The 14,745-nt window shown below is 47.3% G+C and overlaps 1 protein-coding gene across 2 annotated transcripts in view; it reads left to right on the top strand.

Annotated features, from left to right (window-relative positions):
- The window catches only part of PLCB2 (phospholipase C beta 2), a 405,331-nt gene that overhangs the window by 129,430 nt on the left and 261,156 nt on the right, over positions 1–14,745 (top strand). The gene's annotated exons all lie outside the window — the stretch shown is intronic.

Below are 14,745 nucleotides of genomic sequence, written 5' to 3'. Positions count from 1 at the left end.
ACAAATTGGACCCAATTAGCCATTTTCACTCCCCGGTGTCATGTGACTTGTTAGTGTTACAAGGTCTCAGGTATGGATGGGAAGAAGGTGTGTTAAATTTGGTGTTATTGCTCTTACTCTCTCATACTGGTCACTGGAAGTTCAACATGGCACCTCAGAGCAAAGAACTCTCTGAGGATCTGAAAAAGATAATTATTGCTCTACATAAGGATGGCCTAGGCTAAAAGAAGATTGCCAAGACCCTGAAACTGAGATGCAGCATGGTGGCCAAGACCATACAGGACAGGTTCCACTCAGAACAGGCCTCGCCACGGTCGACCAAAGAAGTTGAGTGCACGTACTCAGCGTCATATCCAGAGGTTGTCTTTGGGAAATAGACGTATGAGTGCTGCCAGCATTGCTGCAGAGGTTGAAGTAGTAGGGTGTCAGCCTGTCAGTGCTCAGACCATACTCTGCACACTGCATCAAATTGGTCTGCATGACTATCGTCCCAGAAGGAAGCCTCTTCTAAAGATGATGCACAAGAAAGCCTGCAAACAGTTTGCTGAAGACAAGTAGACCAAGGACACGGATTACTGGAACCATGTCCTGTGGTCAGATGAGACCGAGATAAAACCTATTTGGTTCAGATGGTGTCAAGTGTGTGTGGCGGCAACCAGGCGAGGCGTACAAAGTAGTACAAAGGAGTACAAAGACAAGTGTGTCTTGCCTACATTGAAGCATGGTAGTGTCATGGTCTGGGGCTGCATGAGTGCTGCTGGCACTGCAGAGCTACAGTTCATTGAGGGAACCATGAATGCCAACATGTACTGTTACATACTGAAGCCTAGCATAATCCCCTCTCTTTGGAGACTGGGCCTCAGGGCAGTATTCCAACATGATAATGACCCCAAACACACCTCCAAGATGACCACTGCCTTGCTAAAGAAGCTAAGGGTAAAGGTGATGGACTGGCCAAGCATGTCTCCAGACCTAAACCCTATTGAGCATCTGTGGGGCATCCTCACATGGAAGGTGAAGAAGCGCAAGGTCTCTAACATCCATCAGCTCTGTGATGTCATCATGAAGGAGTGGAAGAGGACTCCAGTGGCAACCTTTCAAGCTCTGGTGAACTCCATGCCCAAAGGGGTTAAGACAGTGCTGGAAAATAATGGTGGCCACAAAAAGTATTGACATGTTGGGCCCAATTTGAACATTTTCACTTAGGGGTGTACTCACTTTTGTTGCCAGCGGTTTAAACATTAATGGCTGTGTGTTGAGGTAATTTGAGAGGACAGCAAATTTACACTGTTATACAAGCTGTACATTCACGAATTTACATTGTAGCAAAGTGTTATTTCTTCAGGTTGTCACATGAAATTTATTAAAAAAAAATTTACAAAAATGCTCCTGTTCCTGTAGGATTTTGAAGAAATTTTAAACGTAAAAAAAGTTTGGATTAAATATAAATAAAAGTTTTTTTAAAGAAATTAAGTGGTTTCTGTGCAACACCACAGCCTCATTTTAATGTGATCCATATAGTATAAAATAATACTGTATATTCTCTATATATAGTATTGTATGGTATACTTTTTACATTGCACCCTACTGTATGTAGAGGGAGTTTTTGTATCAAAAGCATTTTTGTGATATGCACTGTATTAGAACCACATCAAAGGCTACATGTTGTGTTTCCGGCCCTATGTCAACAGACTTTGAGCTTGCGTTAATGGCATCAGTTTGACATCAGTATAAAACACCTCTGAGAATAATCAGAATTCACTGATAGGTGGGCTTACTCACAAAATGTACTGAATAAAAAAAACATGATTTGATCTGCTTGATATGTATTCACTATTTGCCAGGCATGTACAGTAGTACTCTGGTAAATGGGCCCTTCAACATGACTGACCAGCCTTAAAACGTACCTAAACTCAAGAACAAAATGTAATGTATTGCAGTTTAATAGTCCTTATGAGTGTTGGCTGCTTTCGTTTTCTTTTTTCAGGCTTTTTTTCCCTTTATTTCCACTTGGTAATACTGCTAGCTCTGATTCTCATGCTGTAATCTGATGCCAATTCTATACTGGGATAAAAGCAGGATCCCCGTTTAGAGGTCATCATTAAAGGGGTTGTAAACCCTCGTGGTTTTTCACCTTAATGCATTCTATGCATTAAGGTGAAAAACCTTCTGTAGTGCAGCAGCCTCCCAGAGCCCCCCTTTTACTTATCTGAACCCGATCGTTCTAGCGACGGGAACGAGCACAGCAGCTCCAGCCACTGTCTCGGGTCCTCATTGGATAGATTAATAGCAGCACAGCCATTGGCTCCCACTGCTGTCAATCAAATCTAATGACACAGGAGGCGGGGCCCAGTCCTGCTCCCTGTGCCAATGGACGCAGCAGCAGGATTCTGGAGCGCGCCTGCTCGGGTGTCCCCTTGGAATGCGGGTCTCCCAGCGGGCACTCGATGCGGGGAGGAGCCAGGAGCGCCACTGGGGGAGCTCAGAAGAGGAGGATTGGCGTCACTCTGTGCAAAAACCTTGCACAGAAGAAGTAAGTATAACATGTTTGTTATTTAAAAAAAAACAACCTTTACAACCCCTTTAAAGTGTATGTAAATGCAAAACTTTTTTTTTTTTTTTTTTTTTAGTGTAGGGGAGGGTTAAATTCATCCTCTCTGTTTGTCCTTTGACCACTGTCAGTGAGAAAAAAAAGTGATGCGCAATCCAAACTTTTGAGTTTAAGTACAATCTCCTAAATGGCAGCAAAAAAATAACCTGACAAAAGTCTAAACTCTTCACTACTCAATTCAAAACCCAAAAAAAGGTTTTGCTCTTAGGGACAGAGAGACCAAACATTGGCATATGGTTTAGGCTTTCTATGAAAGGCACCCTGCAAGTAAACTGGTAACTGGCAACAAATTACAAAGCAGTTGATGGTTTTATATGGAAGAAACCGCAGCTAGTGGCAGAAATCTACATTCCATGGATCAGCCTGACCTGGCACAAGTCCCAGGTTAGCAGCGCAAGTCACTCATTACTAATTACCACATTTTCAAGCAAAACACCTCACATTGCTTCACAGAATGCCACTGACAACTTACAATAAACTTATAGCCTTCATATAGCAATCAGTTGTTTATTGATCTGACTATTCTAAAACAAAACAAAATGAACTATGTTTGCTTGCTAAGGACTGATGTTTTAAATGGACTACACAAAAAAAATTACTGCTGACTATGATGAATGAACTTTATAATCCATTTGTTCATTTCTGATGCAGATGCAGACAGAATTTAAATGCAATGGTACTGCTGTTGCCTGATGAAATCCTGGTTAATTTTAAGAGCAGGACCTTTTGTGCTGGGATTTTGCTAAAATTTGCATACAAGGATATGATTACTGAACTGATTTGCACAGGAAAGGTAACTAGGGAAATTCACAGAGAAAAATACATTTCTCCTGTTAAGCAGATGCGGTTTGTTGTTATAAAGTCTTCCTCAAATTGGTTTCTGATTCTGAGGTCAAATACCCAACCAGCACATTTACAGTGAGTAGATAGGCTAATTTCCTCTGTCACATGAACATTCTATTTTGTGTAAATGGAAATACACATATATCCTTACAGCCCACATGAGGGGTTTCTATTTTAATAGGTCCGGTGACAGAGCGCAATAAAATAAAGGCATAATCTAGTATTAAAATGAAGCGCCAGATAACCCACAATGAAACCTAGGCAGGAGTTCAGGGCCCAGTGGATGTCCTGGGGGCCCAGCTGCAATCTTCATGCTCTTCAGTAAACCAGGGAGATAGTGTAATTGTTCAAAGCTGTGCACTTGTCTGCCACGTCACAAGAGAGGATGTGCGTGAAAGCAGTTGCTTTCTGATTGGACTGTCTATGCTATTATAGACAATGCCAGTTTGGTGGCTTCACTTTGCCACTGTTCTCAGCTTCTACTTATTATGTCTCTAAAGATTCTGAGAGAGGACACTTATACAGTTTACCAGCTTGCCGACTGCAAACAGTGCATCTACTGTGGGCAGGAGCGCAGTCATGCTGGGCAATTTACCTGTACATTGCAGCCTTTCTTCTGGGTTTGGGCCGCTGCTGATCAGTGCTGTGATTGGACACAACATGAGCTTGTCAGTAGATTTCAGCCAATGATTTTGGCTGAAACCTGCTAATTGTCTGTGTTTTGTTTTTTGTTTTTGTTTTTTTATGTAATCTTTATTTATGACAACAAAAATGAAAAATTATGAGGATAGACATAATGAACATTGTCCCCAACATATTGTAAGGCAGGAATCAATTACACAGATCAATACAGGAGTAGTAGGTCGTGAACATCTTTCCAATGCTATGATGACCTTTCCCAGAAGAGGGATAGACTACCTAGCTTGCATAGAGGATACCTAGGCTTGTGGTGGTGTGGTTAGGCGAGTATGTATTGCCTCACGGAATGAGTGACCATTCTAGGTTTCCAGGTCTAATGAAAGGACCACTCCTGCATGTCCTCATTGGAGAGGTGGGGTTCAGGGAACCTCCATCTGACGCTCTCAAGCTAGTATCTAGCCCATGGACACGCAAGAGAAAGGCGTCGCACCATTATGGGCCCAGTCTCCATTACAGTAAGTAGAGGGAGCATCAACCATTCTAAAAAGTGGACCTAGTAGTAGTGAAGTGCCTAATTTCCACTAGGTAGCATGGTCTAAGTAAACATGTGTGAATCCAAAACATAACATGTTTTGGAGACCTCTACTCCTGGCACGCACCCATGTTCCTGCTGAGAAAATACATGTACTTGCTCACAACCGGCGCTCTGCTTTTCAAAGAAAATGAAGGTGTATTTAGAGTGGTGGTCCTGTCAGTTCTGGTGTCTGTATCTTAGGAGGATGAACTATGCTGACCAGGGCTTTTTTTCTGTGAGAATAGGCACAGGAACCGTCTGAGTCACCCCTTGTCTCTGCCCCCTACCCACCTCTGACCACCGTCTCTTGATTCCACCCCCTACCCACCTACCAGTTTTGCCCCTTTTAGAGAATACAGAACCAAGTATCATTTTGTGGTGCTAAATCATTTGTATGGAACGTGTTAATGATAAAAAGAAAAGCAGCAAAATAGATCCCCTGCAGCCAGCAACAATAGAATCCCAGCAATAGATCCCCACACAACAATAGACTCCCCCAGCAACAATGGACTCCACCCCAACAACAATAGATTCCCTGCAGCAACAGTGAACCACCCACAACAAAATATCACACCCAGTAACAAAATATCCACCCAAGCAACATTAGACCCCCCCCCCCAGCAGCAACAACAGATCTCCCAGCAGCCAGCATCAATAGATCCTCCAGCAGCCAGTAAAAATAGACCTCTCCCTCAACAGTAGATCCCTTCCAGCAACATAAGACCCCCCCAGCAACAATAGATTCCCCATCAGCAACAATAGACCCTCACACAAAATCAGATCCCCACCAGTGACGATAGATCTCCCAGCAGCCAACATCAATAGACCCTCTAGCACACCCCACACCCCATGCTATTACATACATTCAGTGCTGGAGGTGCCAGAACTGCGTTCCCCCGCGTTCCCGCTGAAAAAAGCCCTGATGCTGACTCATACGTCCCCTAAGAGAGGGCTCAGCAAGCTCCAATAAGGCGATATCCAGGCTGGAGGGAGTAAACCCCATGTCGGAGGTGTGTTTTAGCCAAGGGGCCCAAGTAGTGTTGAAATGCTCCCTTGTGCCATTGCAAGTTGCTACCCATTCTTCCGCTTCCCTAATCTCCTTCACCTTCCGGGTCCATTCCTCTCGACCAGGCAGATGGGTCTGCTTCCAATAGATAGGGAGCAGGCGTTTAGCAGCATTCAGGAAGTGTGGCAAGGTGCTCTTCCTATATTGGCTAACAGGCATAGGAGGAATATGGAAGAGGAAGTGCAAAGGAGAGAAAGGGATGTTGATGCCCAGTATGTCCTGTATCTGAGTTTTAATTTCCTTTCAGAAGGGCCTAATTCTCGGGCATTCCCACCATAGGTGAAGTAAAGTACCACGGAGGCCACAGCCTCTCCAACAGCGGTCAGATATGGAGGGGTAGATTCGGGATAGGACAGCCAGCACCCTGTACCAGCATGTCAGTATCTTGTAATTGGTTTCTTGCAATCTGGGCTCAGTGGAGCTAGAATGTGATAGCTGGTAAAGGAGAGACAGCTGCGCCCCGGAGAACTCCCTCCCTAGGTATTGTTCCCAGTCCCTGAAGCGGCTGAGCCCAATAGTTGGTATAACTCGGAGATCATGCGAGGGATAGGTTCATCCGCAACAAAGAGAAGCTCAAAGGGTGTAAGCTGAGAGGTAGCTCTAATGGGTTAACCTTGTGTAGTACAAAAGTTACTGAGTTTTTTATGTCCCCAGAAATCCATTGGAAGGCTGCCATGGCGAGCCCTAAGAGCCCTTGCACACTGGGGCGGGGGCGGCGGTAAAACGCCGCTATTAATAGCGGCGTTTTACCGTCGGTATGCGGCCGCTAGCGGGGCGGTTTTACCCCCCGCTAGCGGCCGAGAAAGGGTTAAAAACCACCGCAAAGCGCCTCTGCAGAGGCGCATTGCCGGCGGTATAGCCGCGCCGTCCCATTGATTTCAATGGGCAGGAGCGGTAAAGGAGCGGTATACACACCGCTCCTTCACCGCTCCGAAGATGCTGCTAGCAGGACTTTTATTACCGTCCTGCCAGCGCATCGCTCCAGTGTGCAAGCCCTCGGGGCTTTCACACAGGAATACATGCAGCGGCACTTTCGGGGCGGTTTGCAGGCGCTATTATTAGCGCAATAGCGCCTGCAAACCGCCCCAGTGTGCAAGGGCTCTTTGGGTCTCAAGAGTGGGGAGTCTACTGTTCTCCAGGAATTTGCCACAGCAAGCATTAGAATCATCTTCTTAAAGAATGCTATTTGTTCTCCTGGGGGAAACCAGCAGAAGCCCCCAAGCGGGGCCAGCGGGGACACAGTGGGGGCCAGGGAGTATATACTGTTGATCCTATCTCAGACCTTAAGAGCCTGGGTCATTAAGGGAGAGGTAGCATCTGACAACCCCCTGTGTTCCCTAGCCAGCCACGGAGCATAAGCTGGGTCTCTACCTGCCAGGCATTTTTCCAGGGATACCCAGAGCCTGGATCAGGTGTGGAAACGCCAGTTCAATATCCGCTGAAGAACTATAGCCCTATAGTACCTCCGAATATCTAGTATACCTAAGCCTTCGGCCCTCTTTGAGAGTTTCAGCATTCTCATAGCTATGCGGGGTCTCTTTGTATTCCACACAAATTCCGAGAACATGCTAGTGATTGATGAGAAGGTGCTTGGCAAAGGCACCGGTACCATCTGCAAATAGAAGAGCACTCGCGGGAGAACATTCATTTTAGTGATGTTTACCCGCCCAAGCCAGGTAAAAGCAGTTTTATTTAGTGTTTGAGGTTGTTTCTGACCGCTGCCAGTAAAGCGGGGTAGTTACTATGGTAGAGAGTCTCGCGGCAAACAGTTAGTTGGATACCCAGGTACTTTATGGAGGTCTTAGCCCATGTAAAGGGGAACGCCGCTCATAAGCTAACTGCAAGTGAAGGGGAAAGCACTATTGGTAAGATTTCTGACTTTGAATAATTCATTTTAAAATTGGAGAGAGCCCCAAACTGGTGAAGTTCCTTCATGAGGTTTAGCAGCGAGATCAGTGGTTCCGTTAAGTGGAACAGAACATCGTCTGCATAGGCCGATAGTTTGTGCTCCATGTTTCAACCGTCAGCCCTTTAATGTCCGGGTTAGCCCGTATTTTTCACAGCAGCAGTTTTAAAGTGAGGGCAAACATGAGGGGCGAAAGGGGGCATCCCTGTGTCGTGCAATTACTGATCGGGAATCTGTGGGAGAAGAGGCCATTTACCTTGACCTGGGCGCTGGGGGTGGAATAGAAGGCCATGATCCATGTCAGCATGTAAGGACCTAATCCCACGGTTTTCAAGACCGCTCTCAGAAAGGACCAGTCCACCCGGTCAAAGGCCCTCTCCGCGTCCATTGAGAAGACGAGGTATGGACCCTGTGCTGAGCTGGTGCGAGCCCAATGGACGAGGTGGATAGTCCTTAGAGAATTATCGCGTGCCTCCCGGCCTGCGACAAAGCCTGTTTGATCTGGGTGTACAATGTGGGGAATAAGGTGTTTCAGGCGGTTAGCTAGCATTTTTGCTAAGATTTTAACGTCAACGTTCAATAGTGATATTGGATGGTAGTTCTGAGATAAAGTAGGATCCTTGCCTTCCTTTGAGAGCACTGTAATGTGGGCTAATAAAGCTTCAGAGGGGATTGGATTTCCTTTGGCTATTGAATCAAAGTAACTACACATAGGGCAATTAATAGGGGGAAGAATGTATTATAGTATGCCTTCATGTATCCATCAGGGCCCGGGCTCTTCCCATTGGGCAATGATTTTATTGTCTCGATTTCAGAGGGCACGACAGGGGACTCGAATGCCGTCCTTTGTTCCTCTGACAAGGAAGGGAGCCCAGAGGCTGCCAGATATTCCTGAACGTCAGATCGTCTAGAGGCCCTGGTCGCAGATGACATACCTGCATCCAATTAATAAAGTTTTGCGTAATAGTCACAGAACAGAGAGGCAATCTTAGAGGAGTGTGAGACCGCCCCACCAGAAGTGGAGTTTGTGGACGTGGGTTTGAGCCTGACATTTCGGAAGGGCTCTAGCAAGCATCCTACTGCACTTGTTACCATGCTCATAGTATTTATGAGAGAGACAACGAAGCTGCCTGCAGACTTTGCGGTCCAGTAGGTGTGAGAAAAGTCCTCTTAGCTCCAGCAACCTCTTTAAAGCCTCTGGGTCCCCGTGACGCTTATGGCAGAGTTCCTCCTGTTGAAGGGCTTCCAGGACTTTCTGAAAGTTGGCCTGCTGCGCCCTCTTACTCCTGGCCTCCTGCCAAATCAGCTCACCCCGTATCACTACCTTGTGTCCCTCCCAAATCATCCCTTCACCCACATCATCGGTAGTATTCTCTTTAAAGTAGTGTGTTAGGGTATCAGAAACCCCTGCCACCACTGCAGTGTCATACAAGAGGTTCTCATTTAGTCGCCAAGTCCATGTACGCTGGGTGCCGTGCGGTAGGGTAAAAGTGTCAGACACTGGCGCTTGGTCTGAGGTGGTAATATTCTCTATGGATGCTGCCTGTAGTAGCTCAAGGGTAAACTGGTCCATGAAAAGGAGATCTATACCGGTGTATACATCATATACTTTAGAATAATAGCTGTAGTCCCTAGCTGAAGGAAATAGTACCCACCAGCTATCGAACAGGAGGTGAGATTGGAGGGTTTGAGTCGAGTGAGTTATGAGATGTGTCAAGTAAGGGACCCGGGCTGACATTGAAGTCTCCCCCTAAGATCAGATGGCTCTCCCTAAATTCAGTCAGCCGTTCCAGAGTGGTATCTAGAAAGGCAAGCTGGTTAGAGTTAGGGGCATATACGTTTGCAAAGGTGTATAGTGCCTCGGCTATTTTCCCTTTCAGGAAGACAAACATGCCCAAGGGGTCTGAAAAATGTTCTATAGGTTGAAAGGGGCATGATTGTGGATAGCTATGGCCGTACCTTTTGCCTTAGAAACCTTAAAGGAGCTTAGGAACCATTGGTTAAATAAGTGGGTGGGTAGTTTAGGTGTGGACTGGGAGGTAAAATGTGTCTCCTGCAAAAACAGTATCTGAACCCCTAGCCTTTTTAGTTCCGACCATAGCTTGCTTCATTTGTGTGGAGAGCAGAGACCCCTAACATTGTAACAGACGCCATGAAGGCCTAGGGACACCGTCAGACTGGAGGAGCACCATTGATTATGGCGTGAGCGATGTGATGGGTAATGTGCCTTAGAATATACCAAGTGGAGAAAAGGGAGGGAGCGGAGAAGAAAAGAAAAAAAACACAACACATTAACATATAAATCAACGCAATTGAACAGGTTAGAAAATACAACCTGTCAAAGCAGGTGGAGTCTAACCGGCCTGTTATAAGATTAGTCAGTGAGCCAGGCACAGGGCACCCCTCAGCTGCAAGGAAGGCCCTGGGCCATGGCCCACTATCCCATATAGGGTTTATACCAAGTGTGGATAGGCCTACTGGGGGAACAGAAGCCAGCATGGGGAAAATGAAAAACCCACTCCCCTCCCACCGTTTCTACAGGGTATTAATAATCAAACAGGGGACGCCAATTGTTCATGTCCAGAGTCCAACATCTGGGGTGGAGAGAATATGCCGGGAACCTAAGGGAAACAACAGCGGCACAGTCCCATTAGTGAAACCTGAGTTTGGGACCAAGGCTTCCCTGCCTGGACCATCGAGGCTAGGAGTGGTTAGGCCCAGAGAGAGAGGGCACTGGAATCATCCTGAGCCATAAGGGAAAGTTTCAGCGGTCTCTGGTGGTAGAAGGGCACGGGTAGTACTGTGAGGCACTGGTAGTACTGCGTCTGTTGCCCCTAGGGCGACCTTTGCCTCTTGCGGTTTGCGCGGGGAGGGAGAAAGCAGGTAAACCCAGGTCTCCCCTCCAGTCTGGAAAGTCCACGTCTCCGAGCTTCAAAGCAGAGAGGAAATGTGGTAAATCATCTTTACTGTGTAGTGTAACTTGTTGCCCCTCCTTCAGCACTTGCAGGCTAAAGGGGAAAGCCCAGCGGTAGGTAAGACCTGCATCTTGAATGGCCGTTAGCAAAGGACATAGAGCTCTGCATTGCATAAGGGTGCGCCTGGAGAGGTCTTGATAGAAAAACAACTTTGCCCCCATCAAAATCAATGTATGGTTTGTTCCGCATTTTTTTGCATTATGCAATCTTTCAGAGTGTACTTATGGAGCTTACAGATAATGTCCCATGGGGACTCAGGATCCTGTGAGGGCAGCTTCAGAGCTCTGTGTGCCCGATCAATTTCTACCGGGGCAGTGTCTGGAAGCCTCAATATTTCCCTAAACACTCCCGACTAGGGATGGGATGATGTCTCTGGGTGCAGTGGCCTCTGGCATGCTGCGGATGCGTATATTAGCGCGTCTACTGTGATTTTCAAAATCATCCAGCTGTGATATCAGGGCCCAGGGGAGTTGCTAGGTGGCAAAAAGATAGGGGCTTCAGCCCGAAGTCCGAGTCCAGCACCAGGGGGGGCGCGTTGTGTGTTACCTACCTGACATGCACTGACCTACCTGACAAACACTGACCATTACACTCACCTACCTGACATACACTGACAATTACACTCACCTACCTGACTTACACTGACCTACCTGACATACACTGACCCACACTGACTTACCTGACATACATTGACCATTACACTCACCTACCTGACATACACTGACCATTACATTCACCTTCCTGACATACACTGACCTACCTGACCCACACTGACCTACCTGACATACACTGACCTACCTGACCCACACTGACATGATACACTGACCTACCTGACTTCAGGTGACGTAACCTCCCCCTGCAGCTCAGCTGTAGTGTGCTGCGCGCCTGTAGAGTAGACAGCTGGCACTCCAGACAGCCAGAGCCATGACACACAAGAGGAGAGGAGAGCTCCCTGCCTGAGCACCGAGTGGGGATCTTCTGACAGTGGTGCGGTGGCCGCATTGTAATACCCACCTTTTGGAGCCTGCAGTACCTATGATGGACGTCACACGTCCCGTGGGCCCCGCATTGGACCAGAGGGACGTCTATCATAGGCACTGCAGGCTCCAGAAGGCAGGACCTGCTATGTCACTCGGGCGCACTTAGGTTAGATCGGTCCCCACTCAGCTCTCGGGCTCGGGGCTAATAATAGAACCGTGCATGCCCAAGACTCGGGGCATTTTGGGGACCCACTCGGGGCTCCAGCCACCATCAGCCCCCCCTGCCGACGCCACTGTCAGGGCCTCCATTTTATGGTCTTGTGCAGTGGATTTTTCCTGCAGCATAGCGATGTGGGGGAAGGTGTAATCAAAACGCGGTTCTAGGGTCTCCATCCAGCCCCCCAGGTGCGTGGTATCTGCTTTCATCTGTGTAATGTCCTGTGTGAAAGCCTTTTCCATCCTGGCTGTGAATCGCTCCAGGTCCTCTCTAGTGGGGAGAGACCAGATGTGGCGCTTGAGGTCCCCATCTCTCAGCAAGTGTGTAGGCCACCTGACACCCCCGGCCAATGTTGCAGGCCTACCACCCCGCTCGGCAAAGGAAGCTCCACAGCACTTCTTTGCCAAAAACGTGCGATACAAGGATCCCCCTCTGCTCCGCTTACCTGATCCTGCAGAGGTGCTCCTGGAGGACGAGATGGGATCTCTGGATGGAATTCCCCAGCTACTGGCAGATGCACCGGCCTCCTCAAATGTGAGTACTCTACCCCATGCTTCCAATATGGCGGCCAAGTCACAGCAGGAGGAAGCTGACCCTGAGCTCACACTTAGAGGCATCCTAGCTGCTGTTACATCCTGCAGCTCATCCATCACAGATTTGACAGAGGAAGTAAAGGGCATGAAGGTAGAGGTTTCCCTAATAAGACATGACATGCAGAAGCTGCGCACCTCTGCCCTGGAAGGCCACCTAAGTACCTTTGAAGATGAGTGGCAACCTCTGCAGAGAGATTTCTGCTATGTCCAGTCTGTGGCCTCCACCAATGCATCCAGGCTGGAGGACATGAAAAACCGCCAGCGTCGGAATAACGTGCAAGCAGTGGATATCCCCGAACGGGCGGAGGGCAAAAACGCAGTAGCTTTCATTGAGGCCTGGCTGACTGACACTTTTGGTCAGGATGCATTTTCCTCCATGTTTGCAGTGGAAAGGGCCCATCAGGTTCCCTCACAGCCGCCACAACAGGGGACCCCACAGTGTCCATTCCTGTTTTGCCTATTAAATTACAAGGACTGAGATGCCATACTATACAAGGCCAGGTCAGCTGGAATCCTCAAAGATGATAATGCGTGCCCCTGTTTCCAGATTGCAGAGGCAGCACTCCAAATTCTTGGGTATCAAGAAAAGTCTGCGGGCTCTCAATGTACAGTACTTCATGTTATACCCGGCAAAGCTAAAGGTCCTTGCCAATGGCAATTCCCATTTCTTTGACAACCCAACTTCAGCAATGAACTGGCTTGACAGAGAGGAACAGATCCTGGCACAGCATCCTCCATAGGAGCAGTGCAATGTCCTTCATATTAAACTTTGCTTTACAGGTGCCTTATTGCAATTTGACTGACGGGGAAGGTTTATGATAGTTTTGTTTTCCCCATGCACTGGGCTTTCACCTAACTGTACTACAGCCCTGAAAACACAGTGCTGTTCATTGTAAGTTTATGCAAGTAGAGAACTTTCTACAGTTACCTTATTCCAGCTCTATGCCCTCTGGGCTGCAATTGTGCCTCCCAAGAATGGTCCTGAGAGGACTCTACTCCCACTATTGCTAGGGAGTTGTTTGGTGTTACAAGGTGTTACAAGGCCCTGTTGGCCGACCATTGTACTAACTTTTAGTTTACAGGAACTTTTTTGTCCTTTTTTTTCTCTCCTCTTCTCTACAGATGGAACTGACTTCTGCTTATGTATATCACTAAACATTACCTCAGCCAGGTGGCACACTGTGCTAAGATTCCACTACATACTGGGACTGGTTTGTTCAGCTATTATGCGCAACTCTCCCTAAAGCTGATTATGGCTAATGTTATAACTTTATCCTAAGCAAGAGTGAAGCCCTTAAGACTTCACTCCTTTTCAATTGTTGTACTGATGTCAAATAAGAATACTGGGGGACTGTTATTACTAACATAGAATGTAAGAGGTATGGGGGACAGGAGCAAGAGGGGAGCAATCTTTAAATATTTTTCTAGGTTGTGACTCGACTTGATTTGCCTCCAGGAGACGCACGTGCAACCTGACTCTATCCTCCTGCTGCGATCACGCAAGTACCCTGTCAAGTTCCACTCCACATATTCCTCCTACGCGAGAGGTGTTAGTGTATTGGTATCAAGCACCTTCTCCTTTGAATGCTTGCAGTGGGTGGTCGACAAGGAGGGCAGATTTGTCTTTTTATTGTGCAAACTCAATGATCTTGTGTGTATTATTGCTGCCATGTATGTCCCTCAGCCCTTCTCCTCGGACCCTCCTAAAAAATTTGCCCAGTTTATAGCATTACGCCCAAATGTACCAGTGCTTGCAATGGGTGATTACAATAATATCCTTGACCCACAAATGGATAAGCTATCCTTGATCCTGAGAGTGGTTACACGTAAGGCTGGTCCCACTGTATTTGCTTTCCTACTCTCTGAACTGGGGCTCCGAGATGTTTGGCGAGAGAAGCGTGCCACTGGGTATGACTGGATGTCACGGTTTCAAGGTCTAGACCGCTGTGAATCCCTTCTGGTTGACACTTTTTCTGGCCCGGGATGGGATCCCGGATGCCTTGACAGAGTTCCTCAGATATAACAAGGGATCCGCTAGTACGGCTGTTGTATGGCACTTCCTCAAGGCATTCCTGAGAGGTTGCCTTATTTGTGAGATCACAGGCATTAAACGAAGGTCAGGAGAGTGGGAAGCTAGTGTACGTAGTGAATTGCAGACTAGAGAACAGACTATGGTCTCTAACCCTACCCAAGCTAATCAAGATGCGTGGAATGAGGCTCAATCTCTGTACAACTCTGTGGTACTGTCAGCTGCTGAGAAGAGAAGGTACTTTCTTCAACAGAGTTACTTTGAGAAAGGAGAGAATACTGGTCATCTCCTGGCTTTAGTGACAAGAGAACA

The sequence above is a fragment of the Aquarana catesbeiana genome, linkage group LG13 (assembly GCF_042186555.1).
Source record: "Aquarana catesbeiana isolate 2022-GZ linkage group LG13, ASM4218655v1, whole genome shotgun sequence".
In the NCBI taxonomy this organism is placed as follows: Eukaryota; Metazoa; Chordata; class Amphibia; order Anura; family Ranidae; genus Aquarana; species Aquarana catesbeiana.
The sequence above is the reverse complement of the archived record's forward strand: the minus strand, read 5'-3'. Positions and strand labels throughout refer to the sequence as shown.